At 42.8% G+C, this 21,587-nt stretch overlaps 1 protein-coding gene across 8 annotated transcripts in view; it reads left to right on the top strand.

Annotated features, from left to right (window-relative positions):
* Positions 1–21,587, top strand: part of HIVEP2 (HIVEP zinc finger 2) — a 150,900-nt gene that overhangs the window by 19,413 nt on the left and 109,900 nt on the right. For 6 of the 8 annotated variants that reach the window (XM_075708429.1, XM_075708428.1, XM_075708427.1 and 3 more), the window contains one exon: positions 18,407–18,512. The exons of 1 other annotated variant lie outside the window; for it this stretch is intronic. The gene's annotated coding sequence lies outside the window, so the exon portion shown is untranslated. Of the gene's footprint in view, positions 1–17,447; positions 17,468–18,406; positions 18,513–21,587 lie in introns of those variants that run through there. One more of the 8 variants, XM_075708433.1, reaches the window with a different exon arrangement.

A 21,587-nucleotide genomic window follows, 5' to 3' on the forward strand; every position in this document is an offset into this window, starting at 1 on the left:
TGAGTAAGAATGGTTATTGAGAAACACAAGCATTTTGCAGCTAACTCAGGGAGGAGGGTTTCATCTCATCAAAGTCAGCCAAAATGTTAAAGCCATATAGCGTTCTTGCGAGTGAAATTAATTGGTTCAATATTCAACTGTTATTCTCTAATGACTGGGGGGACGGGTCGCTCTTTTAAAAAATAAAACGCATATGCTCTAGGGATTTTGCATATTCTGGTGTGAGAAGAGGCACTGAGTAGTCTAGAGTACGGTATCCTGAATTTGAAAGATTTAATTAACTTTGAATGTAAACAGTGCTGGGGTGCAGTTGCTTATTCATTTGTTTAATGTTGCATAGGCATATTATTTGAGGAGCAGCTTTTTTCTGGGTTCTGTAATAAGCAAGTTCTGGATTTACATCATTAATCTATCACACTACCTGGCTAAATAACTGTTGTTTTTAACAAGCTGGAGTTATGTAACGTGAATCATGCCTGGCGAGATGCTTGCAAGCAGGGAAGAGCAAGATAGGCAAAGAAATAACGGCGCTCAACCTTTTGCGGAGTAGGATATGACCGGGTTTTGAAATGAAATACTGTGTGTTGGTACTCTCAGCCATACAAACAAGGTCCAGCTATTCGTTATGAGGATGTGTCTTGAAACAAAGTCTTGGGATGGAAATGTTTAACAGACAGAGGAGTGAATTTGCTCAGGCATGTGCACTCCTTGGAGGGTTTTGTATAAATGCATGCCAAATTCCAACCCCCTCCACGCCCCCCTGCCCCCCCCCCCTCCCCCCCCATTGTTTTTCGTCTGGAAGAGCACTGTAGAGTAATAAATGGGAAAAGTCTCTTAAATGGGACTGATTTCATGTGTAAAAGAAAATAACTTGATGAGCTGTGATTGCCCCTATAAAGTGTTATATAAATCTCTTTTCTTCTTTTAAATATGCCCCTATAGGGTCATTAGGCAAGTACATACTACAGTAGTCCCCTGTCTCAAGGGGTTTAACAACCAGTTTATGGAAAAGCAGAAGCAAGTAGTTATATGAATGCATTAGAATAAAATCAATTGATTTTAAGTTAAATCTTCCTTTAATAACATTTCCTTGACAATTTTCTCTGCTGTTATTCAGTTTTGATCTTCAAAGCCATGCTGTGTTGTTAAGCCTGGGATGACCTTTTGCTTTGGTGGCGTGGATACAAATATTAAATAATAATATTAGGAAATAAAGGCATGAGAATAACAGGTCTTTAGTAAAGGGGTGGGAATAATGACTTTTTAGGAAAGGAGTGGTTTAGTGCTCCTGAATTCCCCTTCAAACTGTCCTGCTCCCTCTTGTTTTGACCAAATTCTGTATTTTTCCTTCCTCTTGTCTATAGAGGAAATAGCTGTAAACTGTGGCATAGGGTTATTAACTACTGTATTTTGAGATTTTATTGTTATTAACAAAAATATTCAAAAGTAAGTGCTGATATTTATGGTCTTCTCTTGTATACTACTGTGCATGCATACATACACAGTGGCTGATTATGCGTTAGCACAGACAACAGCTGAGATGTTATAATGAGAAACAGTTACATCTGTAAGTCAATCCTGTAGCTAGCACCATTGCTGATAATCTCAGCATGGAGAAGAGGAGATGAACAAGCACAGGCGGAAACGTATTTTCTCACACAGGAGGCCATTCAGGTCATGGCCAAGGGATGTCAAAAAGGCACTATAAGGAAGTGGACCATGTTGCTCTCAGAATGTCCTTATTTTCCAAAGAAATGCAGGATTTCTCTTGGCCTGTCAGTGCAACATCCTTCGGAAGGAACTTGCTTTTTATGAAAACTTAAATTTCAGTCTTCAGGAGAATTTTCATTTATCGTACTAAATTGACTTAGTTTTGTGTAGTCATGTGTTACTGTTACAGTGGCAGAAGCTTAGAGCTGGGGATGTAAGTAGTGGCATATAAGGACACCAAGATCTTGTAGGTGGAGAAAGACCTCTTCCTGGATCTGCATGATTATAACCAAATATAGAGTTCATCAAATGCTTTCTATTTGTATCGACTCCAAAACTCTTTACTTTTGACTCTGTAGTGGTTGTTGGCTGGCTAATAGTAATGTCCTTCCTGCAACTCCATGTTTTTCTTAATGCGGATGAATATTATGTAGGGGCATCGTATAAAATTGTTGAAATTTTTGTGCACACTATCAATAGTAGCATGGGCGCAGTTTTCCTATGTGGTTAATTAGGAGTGTTTGAGTGTCCTTTTCTTGATTTTTCCCTTACTCTTTTGGATGAGAAGTCCTCATGGTTTTGTTAAGAGCTGAGACTTGTAAGGCCAGGAGGGTAGGAGGGAGCACTGTGGGGCCCATGGGAGTTTTCACCCCACATTTCGGTAGAGCCCATGGGATGGGCATAGCTGCAAAGGGCGTTGTTGTGGCTGCCTGCTGCGTTATGTTGTCTGGTGAGAGCCTGTGCCCGCAGGTCTTTGCTGGGGGTGAGCAGGGGTGGGCTGAGAGCTGGGGGGTGAGCCGGGGCTGTGCGGGCACCGGCAGGAGCCGCGGCAGATGGGTGCCGCTGGGCTCGGCACCCGGGAGGAGCCAGGGTTGCTCACCGTCGGCCATGGGAGGTGTGGGCTGGCCTTGATTTCTTGTGGAATTTCTGTTGAAATCAGTTTGATCTGAGTGAGCAGAGTAGGGCAAGTACGTGGCTGCCAGATGAAAGAAAGTAATTGCCTTGAGTGACACTGATGCACGGGCAGGGAGGGGGTGTATCTGTGTGTGTGCAGGCAGTGGCTTGCTCAGGAGCAAACTCTCACATCCTGAGGTCCTTGAATAGATCTTCAGAGGTTAATAGTCCCGGTCATAGTGCTCTGCAGAGAGGGATTTCTTGCCCTGAAAGTTGCTGTACATAGTTGTTCCATTTTCCTTGCTTTTGTTAAAAGCCCGTGTATCTTGTCCGTTCAAACCCTGAAGTGTCTTCAGGTTATCAAGTTGTTCCTGTGTTGCAGCAAAACTTGAAATAATTACCAACTCAGGTTCACCATTTTTGCCTGTTAAAAAAGGTGAAATTTCATTTACACTAATTATTTAACTACACGAGATGCTCAGCATGAAAATGACTAGGTGCAAATTAAGATTAAATAAGTGAAGGAGAAAAATACGTTGTGTATTACATTTTTCATATTTAATGTTCTATTTGTATTTCATTACCAGTCCATCTGCAAGAAGACTTCTCTTAGCAGATTGAAGCATTTTTTTTTCAGAAAAAACCCAAATGTACAGTTAGGCTGATAAAAACAAAGTTTTAGGCTGAATAGATTAAGACGAGAGAGTTTTAATAAAATCTTCTCATTATTGCAGGCTTACTTTCTCTTAACTCTGGTTACACTGTGTGCCTTGGTATGACCTCCAGAGCTGTGCAACGGCCACGCTTTCTCCAGGTTGTCTTGCTGAAACACAAACATTTTGTAGCGTCCCCAAAGCTGTTGTGTGCGTGAAATCAGCCTTTAGGTAATACCGAACTTTGTAAAATGCATAACCTGAGCGGGTACATGGTCTTGGCTCCTTGTCGCAGGAATGGATTTCAGAGCGTTTGCCTGGTTCCTGCAGTTGTGCTTGTTGCAGTTCTGCTACCCCACAGCCTGTCCCTTGTGAACATGCCGCTGCTTTGGGAGAGACACATCATGAGCCATGATGGCTCTGCTGATTGTGGGGATGAGCAGCAAAAGCTTTTGGGCAGTCATAGACAAGACGTAGGGGTGGGTTGAGGGCACCATCAGTCTTACCAACGTGAGTTGAACACCGCAGTGGTGTTGCCATGGTACGTGTTTCTTTGGGAGCACCAACATTGTATCGCAGAGAACTTGTTTCACCATCCAAAAATATGTGTGCTGTCTTTCTTTACCTCAGCTGACCCTGGCTTTGAACCTTCCCAACCTTTGGGGACGTTTGTAGCGAGACTTTCCTTTGTCAATGGAATCTGTAAGTGCAGCATGAAAGATTTGGTTTATTTGCATGGCACATTGCTTGAGCAGTTGCTTTCCACAGTGCAGCACTTGTAGATTAAAATCCTTTCTGTTGTGGTTGTGTCAGTTCAATTCCTTCTGCAGCAAGTCAGTTTTGCTGGTGTACTGCAGTAAGGTGCCTGGTTACATTAGTGAGAAAGGAAATTTTTCATTTCCGCTGATGTGCCATTCTTGTAGATTCAAAATGGTAATGACAATTTTTTATAACCATTTTTTAAAGATACGCTGAAAACTAGAATAACACTCCCTGCTTCCATGTATATTTTATTTCACCTGTAAAACTGCTTTTAAATTGTGCATTTGCACTTGGAATTTGAACACTTTGCATCAAAACTAGAAATGACAGTGTCATATGCATGGAATATACCTTTTCGTTTATGGTGGCATGTTTTACTGTCTGTGATCAGTACACAGCTGACTTGATGTTTTTACTGTAATTCTCTACCTAAGGAAATACGGTCTAGTGACTAGCAGGCTAGGTGGGGACTTAATACCCATACGTTCAATTCCTGGTTCTGCTACACAGTTCATGAGGTTGGGGTAAGATTCAAAACAGCTTATACTGATTTTCATGTGAAATATATTCATAAGTATGAGTTAGGCACACAAACACCATTGTTGTGCAGTATTCTCTTTATGTCAGTTCCACTTCCTTATTTTATGGAGATGTCCTGTAGACAGATGCTGTATTTTGCTATTGATCCATAGGGAGCCAATAGGGGTTTCGTGCTAAAACTGACTGTGGGATTTGAACCATATTTTTTTTTTGTTTGTTTGTGTGTCTGTTTTTAAGTGACCATTCTCAGAGCGATCAATAGTTGCGCTATTTGCTATGAGCATCTCTGCTCACAGTATTTATGCTATTAAAGATCATAGAAGTCATGGCAGAAGTCAGGCTACATGCTGCTCTGGAATCCAGTTCTGTCTCCTTTACTTAAGAGCGAAAATAGCCCAACTGAGGTACAGTCAGCAGCTAAGGCATTAGAGAAGGGCAGCATGCATAGACCTGGATCCAGATGTTAAATGCTTTGTTTAGAAGAAGAAAGTAAATTTTCCTCCCAAAACAAACTGGTAAAATTCAAGGTGTAAATTTGTAGTGTAAGACATTGTATTGTGGCGAGTGTTAGAGTGAGCAGCAGCTTTGCGGAGCGGAGGGAAGAGATGCTTCTGCTGTTGAGCGGGTGCATGTGGGCAATGCGGAACGTGCCAGTTTTACTCTGGCTTTGTGCAACTTTGTGAAATTTGCATTTTGAAGTACTGGGCAATACAAAGAGTAACCGCCTGAGCAAAGCCTTGCTTAAGATAGCTATTGGGAACACTACAAAATGTTTCAGGGTCTATAGGGCACACCATTGCTTCCTAAACTAGCAGAGTGCCCACAGGGATGCTCTCAGCCTCGCCTCTGCTAAACCTTTGGGAGGTGTGAATCAGTTGGCACCATGGGCAGCCCGAAAGCCCCCCCTCCCCCCAGTTTATGCCAGGTGATGATCTGTCCGTCTGTGTCTGAAGAGAGCATAGTTGCTCTGTTTTTCCTCCTGATCCAGGATGTGACTGAGCTCTGTAAATGTGGAAGCGTTCAGGAGACCGGTGGATGGGGCTGGTTTTACACAGTACACGTAACCTTTACCGCGTCCACTTGTTAGCAACACACACTTCTCACTAACGGACGTTTCTGAGAAAATGTTAATCATCATTGCTACATGCATAGAGCTCGTAGTCTTTCACAGCCGTACTCCAGTGGCTGAGAGCGGGCGATGCCAGGGGACTGCGGTGCCCGGCTGCTCCCAGCTGCCCGGGTCGCGGTGAGGCTTGGACCTCCCCAGCCAGAGAAGGCAGAGCACCAGTGGCCTTGTCTTCTCTCTCCCACAGTTTTTTCTTCCCCCATTTGCTAGTTTAAGACTTAAACAGGAAGAATTTAAGTAATTAAAGTAATACTCTTGATACTGCTTGTCTTGTTTTCCTCTGTGTTGTCAGTGATGCTTCTTGTGTACTCGGGGGGACGTCCTGCCCGTTCGCGGTCCTTTCTGCTTGTCTTGTCCTCTGCCCGGCAACTTTTGTTGCTCGGATGCCTCCTACATGCAGCTAGGCCCATCCTTGCCAGTTTGGTGAGCTCATTGCTTAGCAAATGAAGAAAATGCTGTGGCAGGTGGAAAACGTACAACACAGACCCAGTGAAAAGAGAAGCCCGTAGACACCTGCCAGATGTATCTGGTGCTTACCTAGCAAAACCCCTAAGTGAGGCTTTAAGTTCAGGCAGATTCCGAAGTTGTAGTGAAATCACTGGGTCCTACACATGCTCCTGAAGTTAAGTATATGCTTATATACTTTATGAATAGAAATGGCTTATTGAGCTGGAGCCAGAGTGGGGAATTTTGGGACTCCTGCTGTTCTGCTTACAGTATTTTGCAGAGAGTTTAAGGCTGTAGAATGACACCAACTGGATGCACAGAACAATCTGCTCCTGTTCCCGTGAACTCCAAATTATTTTCCTTCTCACATGCAAAGTTGTACCAAGAGCTGCATTTAAAAACCCATCTGTTGTCCATATTATATCAATAGGAAGAAAAATTTTAGACTTCTAAAATATTCTGCTTACGTGTTCCATCCTGCTGTCATCTGTCTTTCAACTACAAGCCATTTCTTGTAGTTACACTTACTTCTAGCCACTCAGATCTTTTCCCTCCCACCAACAGATGAAACTCTGAGTTGCTTAAACTGCAAAAGTGGAAGCAGGATGCTTACAAACTGGTAGTAGAAAGAAATGACCACTTTCAAAATAAGATGCTTTTGATAGTATAAAATAAATAAATTGATATAATAGTTTTTTCTTATTGAGTGTGGGAATAAGCAATAAGTTACTTTAAAAGTTGTTTCTTCATATTTTTCATTACACAGATGGTATATTTCAAGTGTCATCAATGTCTATGTGTTTTAATATAATTTGTGACACAAATATATGATGTGTAACAAAATGTAGCAATTTTTCATTGTTTTTTATTTTTACAGCAAAATAAGATTATTATTCCAGTGCTGCTGATTATAATTCACCTGCTGCTGATCCCACTTTTCTGTGTTGCAGTGGCAGTAGCACAAACCTATTTCTTGGCAGATACACTGCTTTTCCACAGGGCAGCAGTGAAGTTCATCTGTCTTGTTTATTTTAGTTTTGTTGTTGCATTTTGGTAAAACATCCAATTGTGACAGAACTAGAGAGACAAGATCATATTGTTTCAGGTTTGCAAGTTTTTCTTTGCAACTGTAGCGACTACTCAGGGGTGTGTGCATACGCGTGTGTGTATTTACATCTTGTTACAGCTTCGTGGCTTTTCTCCCACCATTTTCCAAGCAGTAGCTTCTCCTTCAGGGCTTCAGGATTTTTCAAATACTGCACTGTGTCCTCCCTGGAAAACCCCATGGGAGACACTCGGGCGATGGGAGCTTTGTAGCCTTTTCCCAGTGAGATGTAAATCACAAACAACTGTCCGTCTCGTGATGGTTGGATAGGCCATAGACCTCTGTTCATGAGAAGTTCAGTGCTGACACCTGTCTCTATTCCTCGTCAATGCCCTGTAAGGATTCGTGCTCAATTTTAGAGCAGCATCTGTGTTGGGAGGTGACCAGTCTTGTTCAGTTGTTCCCCAGTATGAAGAACACAAAAGCCTTCACCACATGTGGTTAATTGTCTGCTAAACAGCTCATCTTACCGGGACTTCTGTTTCCAACACCTAAAACCTAGACTCTTATCCCAGTCTCTCTTTAACAATTTAGTATTTCCAAGGATCCAGTTGAACGGTACCTCTCTTGAAACCATCCCCTTGGAAACGGAAGGTCCCGGATGGGGGATCATTTGGCGGGAGCCATTTCTTAACAGGTTAGTGTGTGGCCCAAGAGCATCCCATTGATGTCCGTTCACAGATTCCCAGTCTTACAGAGGTGACTTTCTGGGATTAGGTAATGGAGGTGAATCACTCAGAGGAAAGTCCTAATATGGAAGGTTTCTCCCCATAGAGAAAGATTTTGAGGACAAAACTTGGACTAGGGGTAGTCCCACACAGAGCGACTAACAGATTTCAGGCTTCAGTGAGGGAATAACTAGCTCCTGATTTTAAATGCTTGGGTCAAATAGCAACACTGGTTTCCTCTGTTTATCAGGCCATTAAATTAGTTCAGTTTTAGACAAGCAATTGGTAAGACCCCTGTTGCGATGCTGCTGGAATATGGGAGGAAGGTCTTGGGATAAAGCATTGGTGGAAACAGCGGTTGATAAGGACTTAAGGCAGACCACTAAAAGGAAGATATAATTAATACAGCCATGGAGTTCTGGTATGGTAGTATGTTGTCCAGTATTTCCCCTGATACTTTCAAAGAAGCCTAGAGATGTCACGGAGCTTTCTGTTACCAAATTTCAGTCTTGAACAGTTGTGGGTAGAGAACTATAAAGCAGCGAGCATTTTCACAACTCTGGGTGATATCTATTTCTATAAAATACACTATATGTGCTGTTTATTGATTTGTCTCCTGAATGTAAAGGCTCTAAAGTTTGTAAGTATGCACAGGTTGCTGTTTTTAAATGTATAATGAATACCGGGTGGAGGATGTGTAGGAAGCAAACCGATGTCTGCAGTGGCAGATTTTTGTGGCAATAATATGAGACTCAGAAGAGACTGTTTGGGAGTGCCCGGCGTGGAGGGGCATGGAAGCAGGCAGGGGGCCATGGGGAGGGCTGGGTGCTCGCTCTGAAGCAGCTGTGTGCTGGGCAGCGAAGCTCAACTCCAGCAACAGCTCTAGCGGGGATATCGCCCAGTCGGTGCTTTCATGCATCTTGACTTACAGAACCAACGTTCGAATTCAGGTCAAAGATGGAAGAGTGGTGGGACAGAAGGTCAGCGAGGCGTCACTGTGAGGCAATGGTACATGTGTGTATTTGCGAACCCTCCCACTCCCCTGGTTTTCTGCTCCTTCAGTACTGTACCCACCAGATGCAATAGAAAACGCCTCCAGTTTTTCGGTGTGCAGCAGAAATCATGACCCCCAGCTTCCTGTAAGTGCCTGTCTTTTGGGTGCCGTCCCTGGCTGTGTTTGGGCTGCTGTGTAAAAGGAGGCAAAGGACTGGCCCTTGGACTGAGGGCCAGGTCGCACTGGCTGGGTCCCGTCCGCACTGCTCAGGCAGCCCTCCTGACAGCAGACTCGTCTTGTGAGGAGGTGGCTGGAGTGGTCCAAAAAGACGCAGAAGGCAAGCTATTGAGCAGTGCGCTGCAGTGCCCAAACTTGCTTCCTCTCCTACTTCTATTTAGCCATATGGGTGCACCTGTAGTTGTGAACTTCAACTTTCAGCACAGTTTTGTATCTCCGTACATCTGTTTTATTCATGGATTCTGTGCTGTCTTATGAGTCAACATGGAAGGTTTTTCCCTTAATGCGGACGCTGATCCTCTCTCTCTCTCTTGTCTCTTTGAGCACAAGTTGGAATTGGAAGGAGCTTCTGGCAACTGGGTAATTCTTAGATTGCTACCTCTTTGTTAAATGTCTTCAGAGAAATTATTAAGGGAAGACAGACAGACACAGGCGTGACATTATACACGGTGTGTGATTGCAGGGTTTTTTTACGTAGGAAACAAAGCTACAAAAGAGATCTCGGGAGGAAGGCAGAATTTATTCCTTTGAGAATACTTTCCGGATAGGAAGCTGTGTGCAAATGGTAATATGTTGGAATTGTGTGATAGAAGTGATTTTTTTATTACGGTGACTATTATTTTCCCTGTGGTAATGTCTAAAGGCTTCTATGAAGATGTAGGCTTCCTTGTCTTCATATCTTTAGACACACTGAATTTACAATGTAAGTATCTGATAGGTGAAGATAAAGAGAGGAAAGAAATGTTATCACAGGGATCAAAGACAGAGACAGATTGTGAGATGCCCTCCATGGTCAGATACGAAATCTGTGGCAGCGAAGAGCTCAGTCTGTTTCTCAAGTCCTATGAGCTGGTAGCACTCCCAGCACGATACATCGCTTAACAGCACAGAGGTCAATCTTGCAATACTGTGTGAGCCTTTAGCTCTATGTTAAACCTTCAGCAAACCTTTTTCCAGTGAAGCTTTTATTACATGTATCTCTGTTGCAATTCAGACCTAGATTTGTTTTATTCTGAAGTTTAAAGGTCCCGTCTGACATAAAGCACATTGATTTTGGGGAAGATTTATGGAATACTGTCAGGTGCCGCTATTTTAAAAAATGTTACTGCCTTGCAAAAGTGAATTTCTTGTTTCTTTGTCTAGTAACATATTCAGAGCACTTGAAAGGAAGTCTTGGAATAAGGAGATTTCTGCCCTGGGGGGGGTAGTATCCTGTGCTTTCGTTAGGTCATGTCAGGCCATTGTTTTGCTTTTCTTATCATAAAGATCTTGTGTCTTTATTCGTGCTCAGCTGTGGACTTGAGTTTCCTGGAAGAGAGCGAAATAATTAAGAATTAATACTACAAAATCATATGTTCTCTGTAGCTACGCTTGTTTAGTTGAAGGCAGTTCTTATCTGTAGTTATGTATGGTAAAATAGGTGGTGTAGATACATACCAGTAATAAGTAGTATCTTGTATCTGTGGTTCTCAGCATAGCTGAAAAGAAATATGATTATTCTCTGTAACTATGAGAAAACGTAGACTGAGAGATTCAAGGTCACCCATCAAATGGCTAGTAAAACTGGGGTCTCTTGTTCCCTGCTGGTTTTCACCCGTAGCTGCCAGCTGATGTTCTCAGTGGCTTTGTCTCTGCTAGTGGATTGCACAGTGGGAGGGTATGGGAAAGGGCATGTTAAATTTATTGGTCTAGATGCAGCCGCTGGGGAGGACGGTTAGGTACACAGGGTGGTTTATCAGAAGAAGGAGTCATTAAAGTAGGGTGATTAATGTGGTGCCAGAGAAGGGCATGCGGTGTGTTGTGCTTGCTCTTAAAATCTGCGAACTGCTACGCAAGGTCACGCAGCCTACATACGGTCCTGGTGAGAGGAATTGGGGGAGGAAGAAGAGCACTGCCAGCCTAAATTGAGAGCTTGTATTGCTGTGCAGTTGTGTCCTGTGATGGAGGAACACCTCCCTAATGACTTGCTAATGGGATGGCCAAAGCTTCTCTGTCTTGCCTGGTAAATCTGGCTTGGTTCTGGTGTGACAGAGCTGAGATATTAATATAAGTGATGTGAGCAATAGCTTCCTCGGTCACGGCCTGGGATGTGTGTGCCTGCTTTGCAAATAAGCAGAATTTCTAGCACTGACAGTGAGATGCCTTTCCCCAGAACTAGATTTTATCGTTAAATAGAAGGAGGCATGAGAAGGCAAGGCTTGTTAAGCCTCATATGCATGGGACTCTTGCTTTGAAATGTGTTATTCCATTTCCTCCAAGTCTTCCTTGGGGAAACACTTAATTTTGATTTCCTATGCATTTTACCATCGGATCTTCTGTTGTCACTATCTGCCTCTAGATTATGGCCACAGTTTCTGTCTACTTTATTCTCTGTCAGCCACTGCCATTCTGCTTGCAGGCTGCACCGTGACACGTAGGTTGTGTGCCATGTAAAGAAGGTGGCAGAATTCTTGGCAGATGCTGGGAGCGGAGCAAGGGTGCCGCGGGTGACCCCCTAAAACAGACGATAGGTGCGCAGCAGCTGGCAGATCTGGCAGCTCACCAGATTAGCACAGAAACTGCCTCCCGCACAGACCTCGTTTTTCCAACTAAGGACAACATGCTCACATACAAACAAAAATAAATAAATTGCACCTAGGGTATTGCAGTATTTCCAGGGGACAGCTCTGACTGAGAGAAGCTGGAGAAAAAACTCCTGGCAGAGGTTATACCGAGGCCTTTTCACATAAGTGGCAACATCAGAAAGAGAAGAAGCTGCACAGCTGTATGAATAAATGTGCAGAATCTGAAACTCGCACTTCTGGCTCATCTATCACATACCATCCTTTTATAGTGCGAGATGAAATGTCCAGCACCAATTTTAAGCTGGCCTCAGCAGACACGCCACTGCCTTCTGTCTCAGTGCATGGCCATAATCTCATCCTGAAAAATAAGATTTTACCTTCCACTTATCCTTCTGGAGACAGCTTGTCAGAGCAACATGGTACCGCAAACTTATCCTGCTTAATGTCAGCTAATTAAATTCATTTTTGAATATAGTACTAAGCCAATTTAATTCTGTCTTTCAGAGCCTGCAGAGACAGTTGTGACTCTCAGATGGGTTTCTGTCTCTGATTAGTGATCAAATCTTTTTTGTGCTTTTTTAGACTGACTCTCCGTCTCTCTTTTTCTGCATCTCTCACCTGTACTTGTGATGTTAGGGAATGGGGTGTTTTCTCCCATGCTTTCATAGCCCCAGCATCTACTGTCACATTTGACAACATACTCTGTTCAATGACTTTTGTTCTCTGAAATGGAAGTTTCATTACTGCTTCTGGAATAGAAATAGAAATTATTGTGAAGTACTCTTGGTGTTGGATTTAGATTTCAGAGGCTGTTTTTCAAAAGTGTTCATCTTTGGAGGGACGGGTATTCGAGTGACCTTCTAACTCTGAGCTCATATACCAGCCTCCGGATGATCATCTACATCACAGTCCAAGTCCAACAGCCTCCAGTAATGTTTACTGTCTGTCACTCTCAATATATTTTGTGATCACTAACATTCATGAAAATGAGGGGCAGAATTAAAAAAAAAAAAATTAGTCAAAAAAAGAGAAAGGTCAAAGCAAGTCATAGTGTGGAAAAGAACAATACACTTGATTAATTAAGTAGTGCTGGTGGAGTGTATCATACCAGAGACAATCTGATGAGTATTTTTTTATTTTAAATGCCCTCTGTACAGGTTATCAAAGAAAGTCAAAGAAAAAATATTGTTTGTCAGGAGATTTTAATGCATTATTTTTTTCTGCTGCTCTGGCATGTCCCTCACTCCTTTTGAGGAGCTTTGTGCCAGAGAGTGCCTCTGATCTGCTGTTTCTAAATCCCCTGATGCCGTCGGACAGCAGATCGGTGTGCATCACTGTGGAACCTCCTGCTGCAGTTTACCTCCTTTTTGCAGTTTCATTTTCTTTCTCTCATTCCCTCCCACTTCCCTTCCCACTTGTTGATGCCACTTACTTGTGTTCAGATGTTACAAGGCATCCTGGTTTAACCCCAGCTGGCAACTAAGCACCATGCAGCCGCTCGCTCATTCCCCCCAGCAGGGCGGGGCTGGAGAGAATTGGGAGGGTACAAGTGAGAAAACTCATGGGTTGAGATAAAGACAGTTTAATAGGTAGAGCAAAAGCTGCACACACAAGCAAAGCAAAACAAGGAATTCCTTCACTGCTTCCCATCGGCAGGCAGGTGTTCAGCCATCTCCAGGAAAGCAGGGCTCCATCACACGTAATGGTTACTTGGGAAGACAAACGCCATCACTCCGAATGTCTCCCATTCTTCCCTTTGGTCAGTTGGGGTCAGCTGTCCTGGCTGTGTCCCCTCCCAAATTCTTGTGCACCCCCAGGCTACTCGCTGGTGGGGTGGGGTGAGAAGCAGAAAAGGCCTTGGCTCTGTGTAAGCGTTGCTCAGCAGTAACTAAAACATCCCTGTGTTGTCAACAGTTTCCAGCACAAATCCAAAACGTAGCCTCATACCAGCTACTATGAAGAAAATTAACTCTCTCCCAGCCAAAACCAGCCCACAAGCGCAAACTGAATTGCCGTTATCAGCAACGTAATTCCAGGTTACTGAGAAACTACTGCTCTTGTTCCTTCCAGAGTATAGCTGGAGTCTATGGGGAGACATGGTTTGAGAAGTAGCTTGCGTTGTCATTGTGCACCGTGCTTGTTCTGCACGGAGAAGAGGGCTTCAGTCTGCGTGGATGTCAGTCTGACATACTTTACAGACAGTTGATTCATCCATCCATTTTTTGTGTTGCATAGTGAAGTATACAAGCGCTGTCGTGTCTGTAATGTATAGCTTCTGATGTCAGAACTAACTACCAGCTTTCTCAAACTTTATTGAAATAATGCTGAAGTTCTGAAACGGAAAGACAGATGCCAGGAAAGTAAGACTTGAGACTGTAATTTTTCTCTTAATTCCTTAAATTTATTGAGAGGAAAGGAGAGGAAAGTTTTTTCAGATCATTAATTACATTTTTTCTTTCATCTTAAAATATGTTTTTCTGAAAGGTTATTCACAGATATATCTTTCTGAAATTAGAAACTATAGTTTTTTTAAAATCCATAATAAAAGATATGTATCTGGGGAGTTTTTTAGCCTTAATACTTAGACCTGATTTTAGTAAACAATTCAAGGCCTGTATCTAACCAATCTAGGCATTTGGTTTAGATACTTTGCCCATTTTGTAAGTCCTTGTTCATTTTTCAAATGAGCAAATAGTATTTAATGAAGGTGGAGAAAGAATTGCCAAAACCCTGCTAAGTCCTAGAGCACAGCAGTGATTTTGTAGGCACTTTCTAAATACCGATGTTTGTAAGGCCTCTTCAGCTCTATTGGTGTGAATATGCTGTGTGCATTAATGTGAATATTTGTAATGCAGAAGACTGTATATTTGCTTCTTCAGTGCTGCACTTTGTTGTAAAAAAAGGAGTTCTTTGGGGTGCGAGAGTAACTTATCTGTAGTTTAGTATGTATAAATACAGTTTCAGGATTGTCTTAAGACCGATAGACTCAGTTCTGAGAAGTGATGGCACACTTATGTGCAAGTAAGTTGGCAGCAAAAATTATGTTTCAGCTTCCATTAATTTTTTGAACTGTGCCTAATGTTTGCATTTCCTAAAACATTGCTTGTGAAAATGAAGGTCTTAATTGATGGCACTGGAGATTACCACTGTCTAGCCATAGAAAAGAAAGAGTTTGGACAAGAACTGTGTGTATTTTCTTAGAATTCTCTCTTTCTGTAGAGACTATACTGATTTGTGTGTTTAGTTCCCAATCTTTCTCCTACCAAGATTTTAAGTGCTGGGTCCCCAGTGTATTCCTGTCAACACTAGCTATTTCCATAATTGCCAGAACCACGTACTTAAATACCTCCCATATAATTTCCATTTCCAGATTTCACAACGGCTTCCATGCTTCTGCTTCACCCAGAAAGACTTTGCCTTTGCCTTAAAGAGGCTCTTCTAGGACTTGCAATTTTTAAGTGTATTTTGGGGACTTTGGTGTTTCTTCCTCACCGAAGGAAAGGCCCTAGGAAGTCTGCCAGAAAGATCTTTGTGAAAGATCTTGGAAGTTGTCAGGTTCGCGAGTAGTGCAGTTGACTTAGCAGCTGCTCAGTCTCTCTGAGATCCCTCCATCCCAACTGTGAGCAGAGAGGCAGTAAGTGCTGAAAATGGGGCATGACTTATGGCCTTGAAAATCTGGGTCATGGCTTTGGCCTGGCCAAAGAAGAGGATAAAGACTCAGCGAAGGAATCTGAGCAAAAGGGAATCAAATGGAGGATTACAAACTCATTTCCTACAGGACACTGAACAGCAGGAAACCAATGGGAGCTGGTGGCAGCTACCAACCTGAATTACGTTTGGACTGATTCACTAGAGATGAAAGGCTGCATTTCACTTGGTTCCATGTGTTGCGATGTATTTCTGTTCACAGTGTAGCTACTTTGTGGTCATTCTTTTCAATTCATGTGGTGATTTAGGACTTCGTTTTAGAGTATTTGTTTTCCAAGAGTACTGCTAACAGGCAGCAAGAAAAAAGAAAGGAAAAAGGTTTAAATAAACTATTCACCTGGAAAGTTCTGGTAGTTTTTTAAAAGGTAAATGAAGTGATACAAGGTAAATGATTAGGTGCAGTCATTAGGGACAGATTGATTAAATGACTCTAAATAAATCAGCAAGCAGGAAAAGAATGAGCTGCATGTCTTACTGTATTTTGCTGTTGAAGACAGCTGGCCATGTTTAGCAGCATCCTTTTGTGGGGAGGATGCTACAAAAGATTTCTCTGCGAGGGAAGATTCTTTTTAAGCCTTCAATGGGTTGAAAAAGAACTGCTTTTATACGTAAAACAGAGTTATTAGGAAGCAAAATTTAAGCAGTTCAATAGAATGGATCTATCTAACACTCAGAAAGATGTCTGTTCTAGGGAAACTCCTTTATAACATCAAGCCTGTATGTGAAGAGTTAGGGATGTATGTTCCTTAAAAATTCTAAGTGTTCTTTCTAAGTTAAAGCTGTCCACCAAATCTAGATAATGAATGCTTTCTTATTCTTTCGTACCTGTGTGTATCTGGGAATGCAGATACCCGGTCATCTTTTGGCATTTCTGAAAACGAGGGACTGGTGAGCCCTCTGTATGTGCTTTCTGGCAGAACTCCCCAGGCAGGTGAGTGGTTTTCACACGTTCGTGCTCTCTTAGGTCAGAAATGCTGCGACATTTGCAGTTTTTCAGCCGTACCTGCCGGTTCGGCTCGCGCCAGATCCCCAGCCCGTCTGGCGGTGCAGCCCTGCCAGCGTGCGTTTGCTTGGTCCTCCCTATGTCAGCCAGCGCGTGCGCTTCCTTACCGGTAGCCCCAAGCTGGATTCGCGTACGTCAGACCTCCACGAGTTTCCCGGTGAGCCGTCTGTTGCTTGAGCAGTCGGAGGTGGCTGTGAGTGAAAGGGAAGGAGCCACTGCTGGGGTTACGGAGCGGAGGTGGGTGAATGAGTGAGATGGTGCCTCAGCCTCAGCCAGCGTGTTGCAACTTGGCAGTGTAGGAACCCCCGCTGCCTGCCTGCCGGGAGGGACGGGGCACTCCCCGATGGAGGGGAGCGCTGCTGAAATCCTGGCGATGGGGCACGGCAGAGCACCGCGCCTGCCGCCAGCCGGGGCTGCCTCTGGGTGCTGTTAGCAATCACTGCTTCTCCATCTTGCTCACTACTGCTGGATCCCATGCTGTGGCTCAGCAGCTCACCTCAGCATCTGGCATTTAAGTATGTGTATACCTAAATATATGTCCTCTACTCTGTGCCGATTCTGGTTTTTTTCTTGTTTTGGATCACAGAGTATGTTCTTCCTAACTTAATCTTTACAAAGTTTTACGCTTCCTGTTGAAGACCAAATACAGAATATGGGAGACACTGACTTGCTTAGGTGGCAGCAAATGAAGAAGTACATGGTGCTAGCGAACTGCATGGCGTTGTGGCTGGCCAGTGAAGCCTAATAAAGGCAAAAGCCAAGCCACTTTGGAGGTATGAAGAGTCAAAGAAGCATTAGAGTAATTTAAAAAATGTAAACTGTGGCTAAAATCTTAGAAACTTCATTTCTTTAAAATTCTTTGTTATTTACCAGACTTCCCTCCTGAAAACCTCTTGCCCTGGGATGAGATGCAGCTTGTAGAGCAGGAAGAAGATCAGCTTCTGTTTGGGGAGGCTTGACTTAAAAAGATATGACCCCAGCTTTATCTCTGATGTGACTTCTCATCACTGTGGGTGTGTCTGTCTGTGCGTGTCTGGGTATATTTATGAGTATCCTGTAAGTCATATTATTCACATTTTCAAAATAAAAGGAACCCAATTAATCTGCCTTTTTTATCAGCAACTGTGTTTTATAGCTTTATCCACCTCCTCATGCATCGCAGGATGAGTCAATACAATTAACAAACAAGAGTTTCTTGTTTCAAACACTTATTTACAGGAATACACAGTCCAAGCAATTTTTCTTTAATGCTGTAGACTTTTAGGTTGCCTGAACCCATGTTTGTTTCAATCAGTTGTGATTTTACCATTAGTTTTAGTAAGAAAAAACTTTTTCAGCTCTTAAATTGGAAAGTTTGTTTGGTTGCTGCCATGTGTCTTATCATTGGAGACAACGCTGCTAGTACAAGCTCATTTTCCATATATGCATTGGTTACCTAAAATATGTATCAAAATATTTAAAAACAGACTCACCTATGAAGTGATTTGAAATGATTGAATGATTATAAATAAGGTGATTGTAGTCACAATAGGAAAGAAATGCTTTTTTTAAGACCCCTGAGCTCCGATGTTGTGTCTTCTTGTAAAGCAGTGGTTTTCAATGTTAAAACAGAAGAAAAGAAGAAAGGTAGAGCCAAACTGACAATGCACTGGCAAAAGGAATTACGTGCCCGTCAAGGACCCGACGGGAAATCTGAAATTCTGTATCTGTCCTCCAGACCGTTACAGCTTCTGCATTAGCGTTGAAAACTAGTTTTCATTGCTTTGATAGCATGCCTGAAATCTGGTCTGGAGCAGTGGGCCAAAACAGTTTTGCCACAGCAGGAAACTTTTACTTGCCATTGTGAACAGCAAAATGTCTTCTGTAAGCCTGGGAAGAGCAGGGACCCTGTTAATGCAGAGGAGGAATATGTGAAAACACAAAAATCTATTAGCAGAGCTGGATGTAAACCTCTGAATATGATGAACTTACTATCTGGATTTGTTATGTTTTCAGGTGGGACCCTCTTCTGATATGTGATCTACAGTGAGCTACTTTGAATTGTACGATGACAATGTTATCACTGCCACATCTCTGGGAACCAGTTATTCATAAGTATACGGTATGTGAACGTCTGCATCTTACATTAACCATTGCTTGTTGGAACAACGCGGGTAACAATAACACGAAGGTGCTAAAAGTCATTGAAGTAAATGTTAAGCCACATGTACAATCAATTACACTGAGCTGTTCCAGCAGATGTTTCTCTGCTAGGCCTGGTCTGTATGCAGAATGGTGAACTGTTTTAATTTGCAAATGTATTTATTTACAGGTATTGGTAGAAATGTTCTGCCAATGCTTCCGTTGGATGAAGCTATACTGATACAGTGATGATATGCAGATATACAGACTATTATTCTCTTCCTCAAGCAGGAGAGGGTGGTAGCAGTAGCGTGAAGGGTTCTGTGCTTTAACTGTATTGCTGCACTTAAAGCACTACTGTTTTTGCATTTAGGAAAGGTCTTTAATTGCTTTTCTCCTTCATTCCATTTTCAATTTCTGGTCTATCTAAATTAGATTAATTTCACACACCAATGAATCCCTAAAGAAGTGTAAATTAACTCCATTTTACCAAACTCAGCCAGATGATGGCAGTTATTCCCTTGATGTTTAGCTTTGCATCACCCACCATCTTTGACCAAGATTTCAATAGAAATTAAATCCATATATTGAGCCTTTTTTCCTCACCCTGTTATAAGGAGTTGGAGACTGAGACCCATGTCTAGTGAAGGGAGGCTATTTAATTTATGGCCTACAAGGCCAAAAATGTAAGGTCACTGATAGCTGGCATGTTTTTCTTTTTTACTGTTCTGGCTTAAAATTGTTAACACACACTCAGGTCCTGTAAAACCATGAGCATGTTTTTATGAGAGTGGTTACATCATTATTTTATGTTCTGAAGCAGTTCATAGCACACCACATAGCCGTTAGCATGGAGCATCTTCATCTGATTTATGGCCCCGATGCAACTCCCGCTGAAGCTGGTGGAAAAACATTTCTTCATGCTGATGGGAGTTGAATTGCACTGCATGTAACACCTGAGACTTTTGTTTAAGTAATGTTCCCCGCATTGAGTTTTTTTTACTGATTAGCCACTTTTTAGAGATTAAGTATTAAAGACATAAGTATAAAACAGAATCACAAGGAAATGGATTGCCAAAATAAACTAAAAGAGGGCTCAATTATTGAAAATGCTTGTCTAGCTTCAAAAGTTAGAAAGTGATGGGGAGAGATGACTGTTTGCTTAAAAGTATGTGTCTGGGTTTAATGTGCTGTGTTTTTATATGTAACTTTGAAGACAATGTTTGTTAGAAATGCGAATGATTTGCTGCTACATCTGTGATGTGAGAGAGGGAAGGCAAGATAAAAGCCTTACAGGGAATGGGGAGAGAAAAGTCATGCTTCATCGATCAATTTAGTGTGTTTTGGGAGAGGAGTTCACAACTCGGGTAGCTTGTGTGCTGAATGGTGAAGAGGTTTCCAAATCTGGCTGGGCTCTGGGTCAGTTTGAAGGGAAGCTCCCGGAGGTGACGTCTCCCACTGAGGTGAGAGCGTTGATCCTGCTTGCGCTGGCAGGGCTTCTAGCACGCCTGTGCGGCCACCCTCCGTAATCCCTGCTGGCCAAATACCATTAACACGACCGTGTGCAGACTTTTGCTATGCATTTGTTCAGATGGCTCCTCTATCATCTATATCTAAGCACCTTTTCAGGAGGGATATAGGAATAATAAACTCTGTTGCTCTTGTTTCTTCAGAGTTGATTCATTTTTAAATGTTCAGGATTGTTTGTTGATACATGTTTTTGTAAATAACTTGTTTTGGGGTGTGTGGGAGCATTGGTAATGGAAAGCTGGTTTGAAGAAGATGAGTTTTACATTCTGCACGGGCAGAGGTCTGGAAAGGACCCAGCAGGCCAGCTGGTCTGCTTTCCTGCCGTCACAGGTATCTTGTCATGAAAAGCATAAATGCGTCTTGGTTGACATTTTCACTTTTTCGATGGAACGTGGCTTTTCGCCGGTGGAAGGGACCTCTCAGAGAGCCAAGGGCAGGTGGTGGGGAGAGGTGGTTGTCGGAGTGGTGACCGCTTGCAGATCTCCATGTTCCCCGGGCACAAAGAGCAAGCAGCCATCTCGCTGCCGTGCTTTTAATGAGCTGTAGAGCAAGGGATGCTGTGTCTTGCATGTTGTGAGGCTTCTGCTGATATGTGGTAATAACCTTCACGGATTTGCCATCTAACCAAATCAAAATGAAATTTCCTTTGACCGGTGAATGCAGGAGTCAGAAGGAAGTGAAGATTTTTGTGTTTGTTTTTCCTTTTGGGTGTTATTTTGGTTTTCCTCTTTTGCCAGTTCTCATATAGCATTGCAAATATTTCAGGAAACTAATCTGCAGGAGCATAGCTCATAAAAGATCAGCCTGCCGGAGGACGAGGCTCTGCTTATTACAGAAAAGCTTCTGAGACAGTCACAGCTGAAAAGATTACACACTTCCACAGGAAATTAAATTTGATGTAATACAGTGAAAGAATGACAAAATGGAAAGGGCATATATAACGTATTTGTGATTATTAAGTGGTAGAAAAATGAAAACCTGAGATCCAGTAAAGTGCATGTAATTTAGATATGAGTATGAAATTCCCAATAGTTTTAAAAAAATTTGGCCCTCCGCTTATTTTTGCTCTTTCTCGCTGTTGTTATCTCAATGAGGAAAATCATTAACGTCTTGTAAAATTATGTCAATTTGGGGGCATGTTAGATAATAAAGCATTTAAAACAAGGTTCAGAGCAGTCCTATGGAGTCCAGTTAGGTTGCATTCTTCAGCAGAAGGTGCATACGTGACACCAGACTGGGAATGACAGGCAAGAGCTTCCTTCTTTGCTTCATCCTTCTGCCATGTGGACGTGCGGTGCTGACACAGGGGGAAGCTTTCCTTCCCCGACTGCCCGTGCCCCTCGCCAAGGTGCAGCGCCGTGCTTGATGGCGGGTGGAAGCCCCAGCCCCGTCCCAGCCCCTGAGCTGGTGCTGCAGGTGCGCTCAGGCTGCAGACCCGCCGGGCACCGTTCAGGTTACACACGTGCTGAAGAGGTCTGTTGGTGCCGAGGTCCTTGCTCTTTGCCCAAACACGGGCAGGTGACGT

This window comes from Pelecanus crispus, chromosome 3, assembly GCF_030463565.1.
Source record: "Pelecanus crispus isolate bPelCri1 chromosome 3, bPelCri1.pri, whole genome shotgun sequence".
In the NCBI taxonomy this organism is placed as follows: domain Eukaryota; kingdom Metazoa; phylum Chordata; class Aves; order Pelecaniformes; family Pelecanidae; genus Pelecanus; species Pelecanus crispus.